The sequence below is a fragment of the Panthera tigris genome, chromosome B1 (assembly GCF_018350195.1).
Source record: "Panthera tigris isolate Pti1 chromosome B1, P.tigris_Pti1_mat1.1, whole genome shotgun sequence".
In the NCBI taxonomy this organism is placed as follows: Eukaryota; Metazoa; Chordata; class Mammalia; order Carnivora; family Felidae; genus Panthera; species Panthera tigris.
The window spans coordinates 147,964,002-147,980,397 of NC_056663.1; the positions used below are offsets into that span (position 1 = coordinate 147,964,002).

General features: G+C 36.2%; 1 long non-coding RNA gene across 1 annotated transcript; it reads right to left on the reverse strand.

Moving 5' to 3' along the window:
- Nucleotides 1–7,919: 7,919 nt before the first annotated feature.
- Nucleotides 7,920–16,237, reverse strand: LOC122237725. Its single transcript, XR_006216344.1, has 6 exons — nucleotides 16,093–16,237; nucleotides 14,067–14,130; nucleotides 12,697–12,717; nucleotides 12,593–12,622; nucleotides 11,384–11,500; nucleotides 7,920–8,333 (listed from the first exon to the last, which is right to left on the reverse strand). It is a non-coding gene; the product is annotated as an uncharacterized LOC122237725 (long non-coding RNA).
- Nucleotides 16,238–16,396: the final 159 nt, after the last annotated feature.

Here is a 16,396-nt window from a genome sequence, read left to right on the forward strand (position 1 = left end):
TTCCAAAATATATTTCTACAGCACCCCCACAATACTTTTTAAAACAATGGATATTTCAGGTAACTTAACTGCGTAAAAACATTTCTCTGGCTTCTTATCATGTCTGAGGTAATACTGAAGCTTTTTCACATCATATTCAAGGCCCTTTGAATTTTACACAGCAGATATTGGTGGCTCCCATTCTTGTTCATCCGGTGCCATTCCACTCTTCCTGAGAACACTACGGATGTTCACATCTCTGTGACACTCCATTTTGCCTCTGACCGAGGATGCCCCACTGACTTTCCTGACGGGGTACCTGATAAATTTCTGTAGTCTTTCAGATCAAGTTCAAACTTGAACACAGCTGTGAAAATATCCTGCAAATACCACAGAACACAATTCCTTATATTGTTTATGTAAAATGTCTTCTATTTAATAAAAACAATAAACAAAAATGAATATGAAGTTAGAAGCTGCTATATAACTGAAGATTACTAAATACTTACTGAGGACTTAATATATGTTGGGAACCCTTTACACATTGAGAATAGACAGTGAACAACAGTGGCAAAAATCTCAGACTTCATGGAAGTTATACACTAACTGGAAGGAGACAGAACAAATGTGATAAGCAATAGGTGGTGGGTTTGCTAGTGATATATACTAAGAGAAAGATGGTATGGAGGAAGATTAGACGTTTTGGTAGGAATGTATTTCCAATATTAGGTAGTGTGGCCATGAAGTGCCTTCCTGAGCGGAAGAGTAAGACTTCAAGGAAATAAAAAGTAGAGTATAAAGATAGAGAGAAGGGAGCACTCCAATCCAGGCCATGGGACTGGCCAGAGAGGGGAGCACACCTGGAACACTTAAAATAATAGCAAATAGAACCAGTGTGGTTGGAATTGAGGATATTTGGTGAATCAAGGTCAAAAAAGCAAAAAGGGCCAGATAATACAGGATTTTTAGGACACTGTAAGGACTTCAAAAGGCTTTTAATCCAGAAAACAGCTTCTGGTGATGACTGCATTTCAGAGACTACATTCACCCTCATGCCTTAAGTACCTTAGGAGAGAAAACAATATATGATATCTCAATTTTAACATATTGTACATTAGGAATTTAGAATGTATCCTCCAGAGAAGAGAATAAAGGCAAGATAAATCCCGTGATTGCCCCAGCCTGTTGGCTAGAGAAAATTTACCAACTGTACACAACAAGGTGGTGCCTAAAAGGAATCCACAATTCCCCTGACTTGAGGAGAAATAGTTGAGATTAGTGTAGGCATGGGTCTGCAATTAACGTAGCCAAACACTGAGAAGGAGAACATTCTAAAAGCAGGAGAAAACTTCCCAGAGAAAGAATACTGGAGATCTGAATCTTCGGCTGACGTTTGATTAGTAGAAATAAATGTGAAGGAACCCCATGAGGCAGGGACTGAACATCAGAAAGGAGCATGTATATAGTCATTGGGAAACAGATCAAAGAGATGTGATCAGTGACAGACCTGATATATATTGGTATATGTAAAAGATGAAACAGCAGAGGAGAAAAAAAAATCACTCATTTCTCTTAGGCTAAAGTCTATACAAGGACAGGTGAAATTAACTAAAACTCAGGAAGAGAAACAACAAAAAGTTCTATTTGGAGTTTGTTAAGTTTCAGGTCTTGTAGGGCTGGTTCAGGACAGAACACACAACACACTCAACTCAACATTCTACCAGCTTCCCTTCATCTTCCCTTCATTCCTCAGCCTCTGAGTCTCAGCACCCTCCTTTTGTTCCTTTCAAATGTCTTTGGCCCTTCACATTTCTCTCTGCTGTGTGCAACCCTGTGGGGTTGGCTTTAGTTTGGGCTGCTTTTCTCTGGAAGAGAAGCCCTGTCTGCATGAATTTTGGTGAATAAAACGTTCTATCTCATAAAAATTGTCATTCAGTGTAATTTGTAAACTTTAAGCTGTCAATATTTACAACCAGTAAAGTATAGCTAAAAAAAGCACAGCTGAGATTTTCTTCTAAGCCACTTGCTAAATGTGCATTAGTTTTCCTTATGCGTATGATTAAAATTAAAGGCAAGATTTTGATTAGTATTCTAGAGGTTTCATGAAAATTGCATGAATTGGAATGTCTTCTAGTACAGAAGATTTCAAGGATAAAATGAAATTGCTTAGATGATTTTCATGCCCCTTAAATAACCACTCAGGTATGTTAAGAATTGCTATGTCATAAACTACTTTATTTCATAATCATTGTCCCAGAAGGTTATGAAATAGCACTGTGTGTCTTTTCTTTAGAAATTTTGGTACAGTAAAGACTATTATGAGTTTGGGCCTATAATGGTTGCAGAAAAATTATATTGGGAATCAAAATAAAGATGGGAGGAATGGGTTCAGTTGTGTCCCTCCCACAGAAGATACACTGAAGCCACTAACCCCAGTAACTCAGAATGTGACCTTATCTGGAAATACGGGCCACTGCAGATGCAATTGTGATGAGTTCGTATTGGAGTAGAGTGGGCACTTAATCCATTTGACTGGTGTATTCCTAAGAAGAGAGAGACTCACAGGGAGAAGATTGCTTTGAGGCAAGAGAGGCAGAGATTGAAATAAAGCATTTACAAATCCAAGAATTCCAAGATTGCCAATAAATTGCTAGAAACTAGGTAGAGGTGAAGAAAGATTGTGCCCTAGAGATGTCAGAAAGAACAAGGCTCTACCGATAGAATATGAGAACATAAATTTCTGTTGCTTTTAGCCACCAGTTTTGATATTCTCTTATGCACCCCTGGAAACAAATACAATGAGAGAACCAGTAATTGCTTGATAAATCAATTTATTATTAATGACAATTTTCTTTTTAAATTTTATAATTTAATTAAAACAGAGGGAAAAAAAGGAAATTTCAAATAGGAGACTCCCATGACTATTGTTTTAAAAATATTAATCATTGATCTCAGGTGTGGATTGTTCATGTAATACTATTTGATTGGAATTCTCTTTTGTTTTGAAAAGTTAGAATTTATTGATGGGTCCAGTTTTTTGGGGGGGGGATTTTTTTTCTTTTAATGAAAACATTATATAGAAAAGACGCAATTATATAGAAAATATTTATTTTGTAATATCACAGCATGTCTGAAATAGCTATAGTTTTAGCTACAGTAGGAGCTGGCTTTGATCTCTAATAACTAAAGTAGAAGTTTTAGTTTTTGAAGTTTTATGATTTTTCTTTGAGCTATTGGAAGTAGTGATCTGGGAAAGAATGGAGATAATGGATCAGAAAGTCATCAGGACTAGAACATAAGGCTTCCAAAAGCACTATGATGTTGATACAATCCAAAGAATAATGATAATATGAAAGTATAATAATAAGAGCTATTTGTAGTTTCTTTGGGTTTCCTAGCACCTGAATCTCTCCTATGCTTCGAGACTTCCTCAGATGGGTCCAGTTATTTTTAAATTCTGATATACTACATACCATAATAAAAGTAAAAGTGTAGTGTTTTAATTACTTTTCAAAACATGATTTTAAAAGCACTTTGAGAGTGTTTATTATATCCGGGCTACAAAATTTTGCTAGGTGGGTAAAGGACTTTTGAATAGGAAGAATCATCAGGAAAGACAGCAAATAAGACTTTCCACCAAGTCTGTGGATAAAGAGAAAGCATTCTTTTTATTAAATTTGAACTACAGATCAAGTCATTGCTAATACCCTTATGCTTTCTTGTTTTTTGATTTGTATCTAAATATATTCCTCTGTGACTGACCAGGTGTTCACAGTTGCCCATTTGTTACCCTTTGCTTGGTCTGGATTAGAGGCTTAAGAGGCTTCTCTCCTTCCTATAGGCTCTGAGCTCTGTTTAGCCCAAGTCTGAAGAAGCAGTAAGGATGGAGCGTGCCCCCCTATAAACTTATCCTGAGAATCAGCTAACCACAGTGCACACTTTCTCTCAGATCCTACTGGTTTCCCCCTGCTTGCCCAAGCTCCCTTCAAAAGTTTCTGCTGATCTTTGCTTACTTCTCTTTAGGCAGTGAAAGAAAAGGTTTCTCTGTTGGATTTTGAGACACTTGGCAGATTTCTGAGGTTTAAGCATTCTCCTCATTTAGGCAATGGGTTCCGTTCCGAATAAAGTCTTTCCTTAACTAAGTTTGGGTTTGCTTTGATTTGACATGACACAAGATCCCTTACCAAAAACTGGGCCTTGGTTAAAATCATCCACAGAGAAAAGCTGACTAGAATTATTCTCAAATACTTATATAATCAGACTCTGCTTTAGAGTAAATTGCTACCATCTCGATTAGTTTTTTTTTTTCCCTTAAGCTCTTATATCTTGTCCTAAATTATTTTGGTAGTTTCTCAGTGGCCTTCTTCCTTGTCTTTCTAGATTCCTCTCTCTCCAGCTGCCATAAACCTGCTGGTAACATAGTCTTAAATACACATGCAGTCACCTCACTTCTTTATTAAGTGATATTCTGACTGATGATTGTTTATACATTCATTTTTAAAACTAAATAGTAAGCTGTGGAGTACAGAGAATCTGGCTAATGGTCTTTATATTTCCAATGGCTGTCTCACTGTATGATCCTTTTGTGGTCAAGTAACAGCCCATGCCTGCATGAACACGAATTTCAGTATGACCCGTATGTTCGCAGATGATTATACAAGGAGTTGTATTTATTCGCAATTGTTTCTTTCTTATCTTTGAAAGAGCTTCTTTATTTCTATTGTTGTAGGGTCCCCTCCCTAAAAAAACAAACAAAACAAACAAACAAACAAACAAAACAAACACATGATATAGGAATTCCACTTTGGCTATTTATCCAAAGCAACTGAAATCAGGATATCAAAGAGACACCTACATTCCCATGTTCATTGTAGCATGATTGTGCAACAGCAGCCACAGTAGCAAGATGTGGAAATAGAAGTGCCTTGATGGATGAATACAGAAAGAATATGGAGTATATACACACACTGGAATATTATTCCTCTTTTTTTAATGAAATCATGCCATTTGGGGGAACATGGGTGGTCCTGAAAGATATTATGGTCAATGCAATAAGCCAGACCTTAGAAATGCTTAGAAATGCTTAGAAAGATAAGCATTGTGTGGCCTCACTTATTTGGAGAATCTAAAGAGTCAAACTTACAGAAGCATAGGGTAGAATGGTGGTTCCAGGGGCTGGTGTTGGGGCAATGGGAACGTGATGGTCAGAAAGCACTGTTGTGGTCCTGCCTGATAAGCAAGTTCTGGAGACTTCCTGTGCAGGGTAGCAGAGTATCTATAGTCACCAAACTGTACAACATACTTCCAATTTGCTAAGTGATTAGATCTTATGCTAAGTGTTCTTACCACACACATGCACACAAAATTATAATCGCAATAAATGATGAAGGGGGTGGGAGAAAATGGGAGGCAATAGATAGGTCTCTGATTTTGATAGTGGTGATGGTTTCCTGGGTGTTTACTTATCCCCAAACTCATCAAATTGTATACGTTAAATGTGTACCGCTTTTGCATCTCAAACTCTATCTCAGTGAAATGGTTTTAAAAATAAAAAATAAGTGGGGCGCCTGGGTGGCTTGGTCGGTTAAGCGTCCGACTTCGGCTTAGGTCATGATCTCACGGCCCGTGGGTTCGAGCCCCACGTCGGGCTCTGTGCTGACAGCTCAGAGCCTGGAGCCTGTTTCAGATTCTGTGTCTCCCTCTCTCTCTGCTCCTCCCCTGTTCATGCTCTGTCTCTCTCTGTCTCAAAAATAAATAAATGTTAAAAAAAATTAAAAATTTAAAAAAAATAAAAAAATAAGTTTGTATTGTTTTAAGCCCCTAGGTTAGTGATAATTTGTTGCAGCTGCCATAGGAAATGAATACAGGTGGTGTGGGGGTATTATAAATAGCCTGGGCTTTGGAATCCAACGGACCCAAGTATTGATTTTTTTTCTCTAACAATATACCTATTGTGCAATTTGGGATGAGTAACTTAATTCTGTTCAGTGCTGGATTCTTTCTCTGGATGTAATCATACTACTTCAGCAGGATTGGGTACAGATTTAATAAAATTACTTCTGGGAAAGCATAGAAAGTGATAATCTCAAGTATAGAAACTGTTCTTACCACACACCTGCTGCCATTTTTAAGCTTTTGCTCTTTGTCAGACTGTGTATATGTGCCTTACGTTCGTTATTACGTTAATTCTCCAGCAACACCTTTAAGTTGTCATCACACAAGAGAAAATAGGGTTCAGACAGGCTTAATTCCTTGGCCAGAATCATGTCACCAGGAGATGAGAGCCATAATTGAAACGTGAAAAAAATATGTCCATGTAAGTTTATCTACAGGAGAGATAGGCCACACCGATCAGATTCTTTAAGGCTCATACTTGAAAGTGCCCTCTTTCAAAGAAAACCACAAAGCAGAGTTATTTCTAGATGCCTAATGCATTCATTGTGTAACTGAGACATAGGTCATTGGAGTCACACTGCATTTGATCTTCTGTATAAGTAACATTTTCATTGTGGTCACAAATACTGGGTGTATATAGTGTGTGTGTGTGTGTGTGTGTGCGCGCGCGTGTGTGTTACAGGGACAACCTACCAGATATACATTGGGTGTATGTAAAGAGTGAAAGGCAGAGGGGACAAAAATCACTGTTTTCATTCAGGTTAGATTCTGTATAAGGACAAGGTGAAAATCACTAAGATTCAAGGAGGAGAACACCAAAGAGCTCTTTGGTATCCGTTAAATTTCAGAAGTCTCTTACACACCCAGTGTGTAAGGTGGAGGGCTTAAAGGCCCATAACACACCCAACTCAACATTCTGCCAACTTCCTTTCCTCTCTGCTTCTTTCCTCAGCTTCTGAGTCTCAGCACCCTCTTTTTTGCTCCTTTCAAATATCTCCGGTCCCTTCACACCTCTCTCTGCTGTGTGCAACCCTATAGGGTTTGGGGATTGGCCTTTAGTTTGGGCTGATTTTCTCTGGAACAGAAGCCCTGTATCCATGAATTTTGGTGAGTAAAATGTTGCAGCAAAATATTGTCATTCAGCATAATTTGTAAACTTTAAGTTGTCAATATTTACAACCATTGTACAGCTGAGATGATCTTTCCAGCCACTTGCTAAAGTGGCTTGCTCATTAGTTTTCCTTGTGAGTATGTTTTAAATGAAAGGCAAGATTTTGAATAGTATCCCAGTGATTTCATGCAGGTTGCATGAACTGGAAAGTCCTCTAGCAGAAAGCATTTCAAGGCTAAAATGAGATTGCTTAGATGATTTTCATGCCCCTTAAATAACCACCCAGGTATGTCATGAATTGCTATGTCATAAACTACTTTCTTCCATAATTATTGTCCCAGAAAGTTATGAAATAACCACTTGCCATTCTCTGGAAATGTTGAGATGGTAAAGAATATTATGAGTTTTGGCATATAATAGTTGCAGTAAAATTATACTGGGAATCAAAATAAAGATAGGTGGAAAAAGTTCAGTGTGTCTCTCCCACCAATGATATACTGACATCCTTACCCCAGTAACTCAGAATGTGACCTTATTTGGAAATATGTGCTGCTATGGATGTAATTATTTGGGAGAAGTTCACACTAGGGTGGAGTGGGCACTAAATTTGACTGCTATCCATTTGACTGCTGTCTTTATAAGAAGATATGTATATATATATATATATATATAGAGAGAGAGAGAGAGAGAGAGAAGATAGATTTGAGATAAGAGAAACAGATTGAAATCATGAATTTACAAACCATGGAATTTTAGGATTGCCAGTAAGTTGCTAGAAAGTATGTAGAGTTGAGGAAAAATTTTGCCCTGTCAGAAAGAGCAAGTCTTTTCCAACAGTTCTATGAGAGCATAAATTTCTGTTGTTTTTAGCCACGAGTTTTGAAAATCTGTTATGGCAACCCATGGAACCAAATACAATGGGAGAACCAGTACATGCTTGATCAATCAATTTATTATGGGTGATGAGTTTTTAGACCAATTTTATAATGCAATTAACACAGAAAGAAAAAGGGAAATTTCAAAGAGTTCAGAGACTACCATTGCTTTTGCTTTAAAAATATTGAACATTGATCTCAGGTCATGTTGCTCTTGTAACACTATTTGATTGGACTTCTTTTTTATTTTGAAACGCCAGAATTTACTGATGGCTCCATTATTTTTAAATTCTGATATACTACATACCATAATAAAAGTAAAACTGTAGTGTTTTAATTACTTTTCACATGATTTTAAAAGTACTTTGGGTGTATTCATTATACCCGGGCTACAAAATTTTGCTAGGTGGGTAAAGGACTTTTGAATAGGAAGAATCATCAGGAAAGACAGCAAATAGGACTTTCCACCAAGCCTGTGGATAAAGAGAAAACATTCTTTTTATTAAATTTGAACTACAGATCAAGTCATTGCTAATACCCTTATGCTTTCTTGTTTTTTGATTTGTATCTAAATATATTCCCCTGTGACTGACCAGGTGTTCACAGTTGCCCATTTGTTACCCTTTGCTTGGTCTGGATTAGAGGCTTAAGAGGCTTCTCTCCTTCCTATAGGCTCTGAGCTCTGTTTAGCCCAAGTCTGAAGAAGCAGTAAGGATGGAGCGTGCCCCCCTATAAACTTATCCTGAGAATCAGCTAACCACAGTGCACACTTTCTCTCAGATCCTACTGGTTTCCCCCTGCTTGCCCAAGTTCCCTTCAAAAGTTTCTGCTGATCTTTGCTTACTTCTCTTTAGGCAGTGAAAGAAAAGGTTTCTCTGTTGGATTTTGAGACACTTGGCAGATTTCTGAGGTTTAAGCATTCTCCCCATTTAGGCAATGGGTTCCGTTCCGAATAAAGTCTTTCCTTAACTAAGTTTGGGTTTGCTTTGATTTGACATGACACAAGATCCCTTACCAAAAACTGGGCCTTGGTTAAAATCATCCACAGAGAAAAGCTGACTAGAATTGTTCTCAAATACTTATATAATCAGACTCTGCTTTAGAGTAAATTGCTACCATCTCGATTAGTTTTTTAAATTTTCCTCAAGCTTTTATATCTCATCCTGAATTATTTTGGTAGTTTCTCAACGGCCTTCTTCATTGTCTATCTAGATTCCTCTCTCTCCAGCTGCTATAGACCTGCTGGTAAAATAGGCCCAAATACTTCTTTCTGAAATGATTTTCTGTGTGTGTTTTTTTACATCCATCTTTAAAACTAGATAATGAGCTGTGGAGTGCAGAGATTCTGGCTAATGGTATTTATATCTCTAATGGCTGTCTCACTGTTGCTCGTGATCTGGTCAATTAATAGCCCATGCCTGAATGAACATGAATTTCATTTCAAACCTTATTTTCTCAAATAATGACAGAAGGATTTTTATATATTTCCAATTGTTTCTTTCAATCTTTTAAAGAACTCCTTGATTTCCATATCTTCAAATTTACTATGCAAACTAATTACATACTAAGTAATTACATTTCTTGGTACTTTAGGGGGTTAAGGAATATTGAATCATTATTGAAAAATTGATTAAATGAATTTTTATCTTTTTTGTTCCCTAGTCACTTTTCAATCTGAATACTATGATTTCACACTTAACATAACCAGAGTATTTTTAACATTCCCTACTTAGACCAAGCAAAACATAGGCACACGGCAAAATTCCCTGAGGGAAAACACCACCACCACCACCACCACCACCACCACCAACAACAACCAAAGCCAAGAAACAGATGGGAAACAGCAGAGCACTGTCTTTCTGAAAGGAATATTGCTGAGCACTTTTACTTGCTAATGCAATGTTGACAACTTCATCCATTTTTTTTAATCCTTCCTTGATTTAGTCTTTCATTCAACTTATCATCAAATCTGTTGATTGCCTTTACTAAGGGTCTCTTTCTCATATTTCATGCAGACTCTTTCTATCACCGACCTATTTCTGTCTCTCCGCCCTTCAGCATAACTATAGCCTACTCGTTTCATCCATGTTAATCTCTCCCAAACAATATTTTATTTAATTACTTAAATTTCTTTTAAGTTTATTTATTTATTTTGAGAGAGATGGACAGAGCATGAGCAGGGGAGGGGCAGAGAGAGGGAGAGAGTGTGTTCGTACTGTCAGTGCAGTGCCAGACATGGGGCTTGAACTCACGAACCGTGAGATCATGACTTGAACTGAAATCAAGAGTCAGTGGCTTAATTGACTGAGCCACCCAGGCACCCCATCTCCCAAAAGATATTTTAATATATCCTTCCTTGATCAAATATTATTCATCTATTACCTAATGGTTAGGGAGTCAAGTTCAGATTCTTTGCCCTATCTTTAATGGCAATAGGGAATTAAATTTGAATGAAAACCCCATGTGCATTTAATTATAATTCAAATCCTTGGGAACTATTTTTACTCTGAAATGTAGGGCAGTCTTATTTTTCCCCCAAAATATTGCTTAATTTTATGGTGAAATATTGAATCATTCATAGAATTCATAACATTCAATGTTGAGTTAGATAAAATTGACATTCTAAAAGCAAATTGGTAATATCTCCTTTCCTTCTTGTTGGCATTATATTCGACCAGTTGTCCCTATCCTATTGCTTTTCAGAATCCCCAAGGAAAAGTTTCAAACTTTATTGTGTTATGAATCTTATAAAAATACAGGTTCTGATTGTATAGGTCAGGGTGTGGCCTCAGACACTAACTTTCTGACAATTGATACAGCTGCTATAAAGATTAAATTTTAGAAGAAAACGTTTTTTTTTTAATTTTTTTTAACGTTTATTTATTTTTGAGGCAGAGAGAGACAGAGCATGAACGGGGGAGGGGCAGAGAGAGAGGGAGACACAGAATCAGAAGCAGGCTCCAGGCTCTGAGCTGTCAGCACAGAGCCAGACACGGGGCTCGAACTCACGGACCATGAGATCGTGACCTGAGCTGAAGTCGGACGCTTAACCGACTGAGCCACCCAGGCGCCCCAAGAAAACGTTTTAAACAATATTAGGCACAGATTTAGGGGCAGGACAGCCTGCCACCTGCAATTATAACAATTCTGACCAAGGTCGTTTATGAAATGTGTCTTAATAGTTTCACCAATTCAATGAATTGGCTCAATATCATCATAATGCCTGTTTTGTCCATGAGAAAATGAAGATTAGGAAAGATTAGGAATAGCTCAAGGTCGTGAAACAGTAATTATCATAAGCAGGACGAAGATAATGGTGTTTCCATTCTCACATCCCAGCCCTTAACCATACCAGGACAGAAGATTTCTTTTGGAAACATGTTAGTAAATAACTTACATTTTAGGAGAGCCACACCAGCAACTGGGGCTGCTTTTGGTTTAATACCTGGCTTTTGTTTTTTCTTGTTTTCATGTCACCATTGATAGTTCTGAAGAATATAAAATGTTACTAGACCCAATTTACCTCTGGAATCATATCCTGGGATTACGGAGCAAAATTGAAAGGAGGTGGATAAGGAACTGGTAGGTCATTTATTGGAAGTATCCAAGGATATTGACGTGGCTGATTTAAATACCATCTCTAGATAGAAACAAAATAAAGGGACAATTGCAGAGAATTGAGACAATGACCGTGTAAACCTATTTCACAATAATTTTCATTAAAAACTTAGGTTGTTAATGTTGGTAGGAACTTATACATCATCTACATGATTGTTTTTTTTTAAACTTGGGTTAGGCTTCCCTTTTTTAAATGTTTAGAAGAAGATAAAAATGATAAAACATTTACTTTTTACCGTTTGTTGACAATTTGCCATTTCATAATACATGTGGGGCCATTGATTATAGCCAACCACTTACAAAAGGTTTCCATATTCTTTATAATATTACCTTCAAGCTCCTACTTCAAGCTTCCTACCCCCTTGAATATTCCAGGGAGAAGGAAAGTTACTAATCCAGGTCAGGTTGGGCTGCTACTTTGACTTTTGACTTACAATAAGCCTCCTCTCTCTTAGTAGTCCCATATTCTTTAATATTAACTCTGTTAATCCAAATGTCCCTCATCTCTCTTTCTAATTCTTTTTATTTGGTGCCAATTGGCCAATTTTGGTGCCAATTTATCTATTTATTATATTACTAAGAATTTTTGAGACCTTATCTCACTGATATGACATGTCAAAATAATAAGGGATATCAATAGTACATTTTACTAAGAAAAATGTTAAGTAACTGAGGTTTTCTATCTTACTTAACATGGTCATTTAACTTAACCTAATGACTTTATCACTCTCCAAAAGAATCAGAGGGTGGAGACACCACTTCATACATGTTATTAGCAGCCTCTATGCTCCGTTAGGCATGTATTGTACTTAAAAGAATTACAATTTCAGCTCTTTTTCTGGCCGTTGCAATTATTTGTCAGACAGAGATACTTAAGTATCAAGAGAATAGTTGGCTTCTTCAGGGTGGCCTTACAAGTTTCCATTTAATTGTTACTAGTTGCACAAGACTTGGGGTCTTTTACCAGTGTATCATAAATAAGTAAAATCAATGTGTACTTTAATCATTAATTATATGGAGATGATTCAGAGATGAGTATTGATTCTTCTCATAGAATAAATATTCACGAACAGAATACGTCTGTACAATACCACATTATCAAGGGAATACTCACAAACCATGGAGGATACCTTCCATGTCTCTGCTAAAAAAAAAAACAAATTAAAATGTTAATACATGCTTAATTATCAAGTTTACCAGTGAATGAAAGTGTCTTACCTCTTCAGATGAATCAGCTCCCTGGGAAAAAAAGAAAAAATAATAATGAACACCTTCATTTTATAACTCCAAATTGAGTGTAAAAATGCACCAAGCTGCCATAATTATGATTAAACATAATGAAGACAAAGTCTTAGTTGCTGATACACTAAACTAGTTTTTGTTGTTGTTGTAGTTGTCTAATGACATCTTTAAAATGAATGAAGAGTAGGTTTTGTTATAGTTAATTTATTACATTCTAATATCAACTCACACTTGCCCAATTTTGTGTGTGTGTGTGTGTGAAAGGAAGAAATACCAGTCATGTATGAATGGTAGAGAAATTGAAAAGCTATACTTTGGACTTGTTTAAAACAATTTTTTTAACAGATATGTTTCATGTAGGTTAAGAGCTACTTACATGAAAATGTTTTATGTGATTATTAATAGAGTCTGGTATTATGTTTTTCTCTATTCTTGAATTTTTATTTTTCCAACTTCTGTCATTTTACAAAAAATAAATTTACTGTGATACCATACACAATCTTTTTGAAACATCCACTAGACTTTGTCGGATTAGTTGGAAAAGTATTATTATTTCTTGATGAATTTCTCTGTAACTAGACACAAAGAATACCAAAGCAAAAGGGACCATTAATTTGAAAAGAATAATAAAAAAAAAAGATAGAGGGAGGACAATGAGGAGGATATAAAGGAGGAGTAAGAGGAAGAAGAGAGGGAGGATGAGGGGAAGAACATAAGGAGGAGGCTGATGAAGAGGAAAAGAGAGAGGGGACTGAAGGCGTTAGGAGGAAAAGGAGGAGGAGAAGGAAGTGAAAAAGGAGCAGGGGAATCAGGAGGGGTGTAGGTAGAGTAAGAAGACAAGGAGGAAAGGAGAGGGCTGAAGAGCAAAAGGGGAAGGAGAAGAAGGGGGAGGTTAGAAGATGGAGGAGGAAAGGGAGGAGGTAGAGGAAAAGGAAGAAGTGGAAGAAAAAGAAAGCTTCTAACAGGGCAGTTTTACCTGGTGACACACAAGTAAATGACAATACAGGCAGGAGCTCCTGAAATTTGTTTGGCCTAGACCTTATAATATTTAAATGTCTTTTATTAGCTTCTCAGTCCCACATCTTTATGAAGTTCTTTAAAAATTTTTATTTTTACATTAAATTGATTACATTTGAGTGTCCGTGTTAGTTTAGTGTGTGTACTCAAGATTTATTGTAAATCCTTAATGAACATATTTAGATTGATTAAATGAAAATGCCCATATAAAAACTTTAAAATTGTTAAAGCCATGTTCAGGAAAATGCAAACATAGGTGAAAATACAATAAGGAGAATCCTTGGATAACTACTAAAAACATATTCTTCAAAATTCCCGGATATACTTACGATCATGGCAACCATGAGAGCCATGATAAAGGCAAAGACAAGGATCTTCATATTTGGCTGAGTCCTGTGAAAGCATATGTGAAAATCAGTAGCACATTCATTCCTATATTTATAATACTGGAAATGCAAAGACAATTGAAACACATTGCCTGACATCAGGGAACCTTAGAGACTGGTGGGGACCTTGATTAGTAAAGATAAGCACCATGATGTGGAAATAGTAAGGGCTATGGAAACACTCAAAAGGGACATCTTGAACAGACCAAGAGGATGGGGGCATTAAAGTAAAGCAAAAGCGAAAATTGTGCTAGGCTATATAGGATAAGTAAGGAGAGGTGCTGGGAACCAGCCAAGGGACACAAACGAGAGAGAGGATTGCATGTTGGAAATGACATCACTCAGCATGTAAGGGGGACACTGATGGAAACAGACTGGCTCCTTAGATTGTTGTGAGATTATAGGGTCCACAGAATGACAGGAAGAGAGTTAAAGCAGTGTTTAAAGAAATGTTTAGAAGGAAAAAAAGCAAGCAACAGGGACTGATTTTATAACAGAGTGCAGGAAAATGAGCCAGGTTCCTGGCTTGAGAATGGTGTAGATGATGTGACCCTGGTATTAGAGCATGAATGATACCTGGCAGAGAAAAATCAATTTGAAAAGAAGTTTCAGGGAGAACATCTGTAGATACTATGACAAATTGAATTTGTAAAAACGATATGCTTCTCCAAATTTTCTTCTTTAACCAAATTAATGCTATCTCAGATTATTTGGTATTGGTTTGTAATTCTCTCTATGCAAGTGAGCACAATTTTACTGCTGTTGAAAAAGAAAGAAAATAGATTACTTATTTCTGAATTGAAGACATATAAATAAAAACATTTTCAAACTATAAAATAAATAATAGGTATTGTCTTTTTTTTTTTTTTGAAGCCACCAGTTTAGGCAGAACAAATAGTAACAACTAATATCTAGTGATGGAAGAGACTGTTTTTCTGCTAAATAACTCTAAATATTTAACATATGAAATAGAACTAAGGCTGATGGCATTTTCCATGTTCCTAACTGCTTATTTGGCCTTATTGGTTTAAACCAGAACTGTTACATTACATTAAACAAATTATAAAAATTAAATCTTCTTGGTGAAGTTTTTCTATCATCTACTAGTTAAACCAAATATTCAGTCATATGATACAATACAGGGTGTAACTTTTAGTGTTATTACTGGCATTTTGTTGAAAGTAGAGGATTGAGAGAAATTTGCAGAAGGCAGTCTTGCATAGATAGATAGATGATAGATAGATAATAGATACACAGAATGATAGATAATACATAGATAGAATGATAGATAGATGATAGATAGACAGAGGTGGGCCTTTGAAAAAATATTTCTCAAGGAACACAATGATACATAGTATAAACTTTTTTAAGCCAAATTATGATTAAAATGAAAATGAGTTAAATGAAAGAAATTATTAAATTAAATAGTCCTTTATGCCATGTTAATGATGCAGAAAAACAACTATTTTGAATGATGAAAAGAACAAAGAAAATGTTATGGACAATGAATTAATGCTGGGAATAAAGTGATATTTAAAAAAAGATGACTTAAACCTTTGAAATACACACATTTCCAAAGGAGAGCTGACAGTATTCAAGAATTCATTTTCTCATGAAATTTAAACTCCAACTTTAAGCTACAGGTAAAAGTAATTATTAACAAAGTCAATGTCACATATTTAGTCAAAGAAATAAAAAGGCTTTTAGAAAATCCCACCAGCAGAGGTGATGGACCATATCTCTTCTATTTTCCACATCATTCTCTTTATACAATCATTGCTGTCAATTCAGAGGCACTGAAATCCTGAACTCAAATTTAGATCCTCACATCAGGTTATGATGTCTTTCAATTGTTTCTTTATGACAAATTATCAGTCAGTAATATACATTTTATAAATGGTTTTCAACTGATTCTAGCAAACAAAGATAAAAATAAGACATCATATTTGATTGTACATGAATATATTACCTGATATCCAAGATAAGACTCAAGAGTCAGAGGCTGAAATTCTGAAGCCCTGAGAGATGATGTGCTTTTCCTGAGAACTGATTTAAATACACTAATCCTCCATGTGTTATTCTAAATCATGTCAAATATGAGATCATATTATAAAACTGAAAATAATGCCGAAAATCTGTCCCCATAGAAACCAAGATAAACAGAACACAGTGATTCACAATAGAAGGTTGTAAAGCAGATGGCCAGGAAACAAATGGATCCATTCAGTAAGAATCTCAGTGCTAGTCTAGGCATTTGTAAATAAGACAAAAGG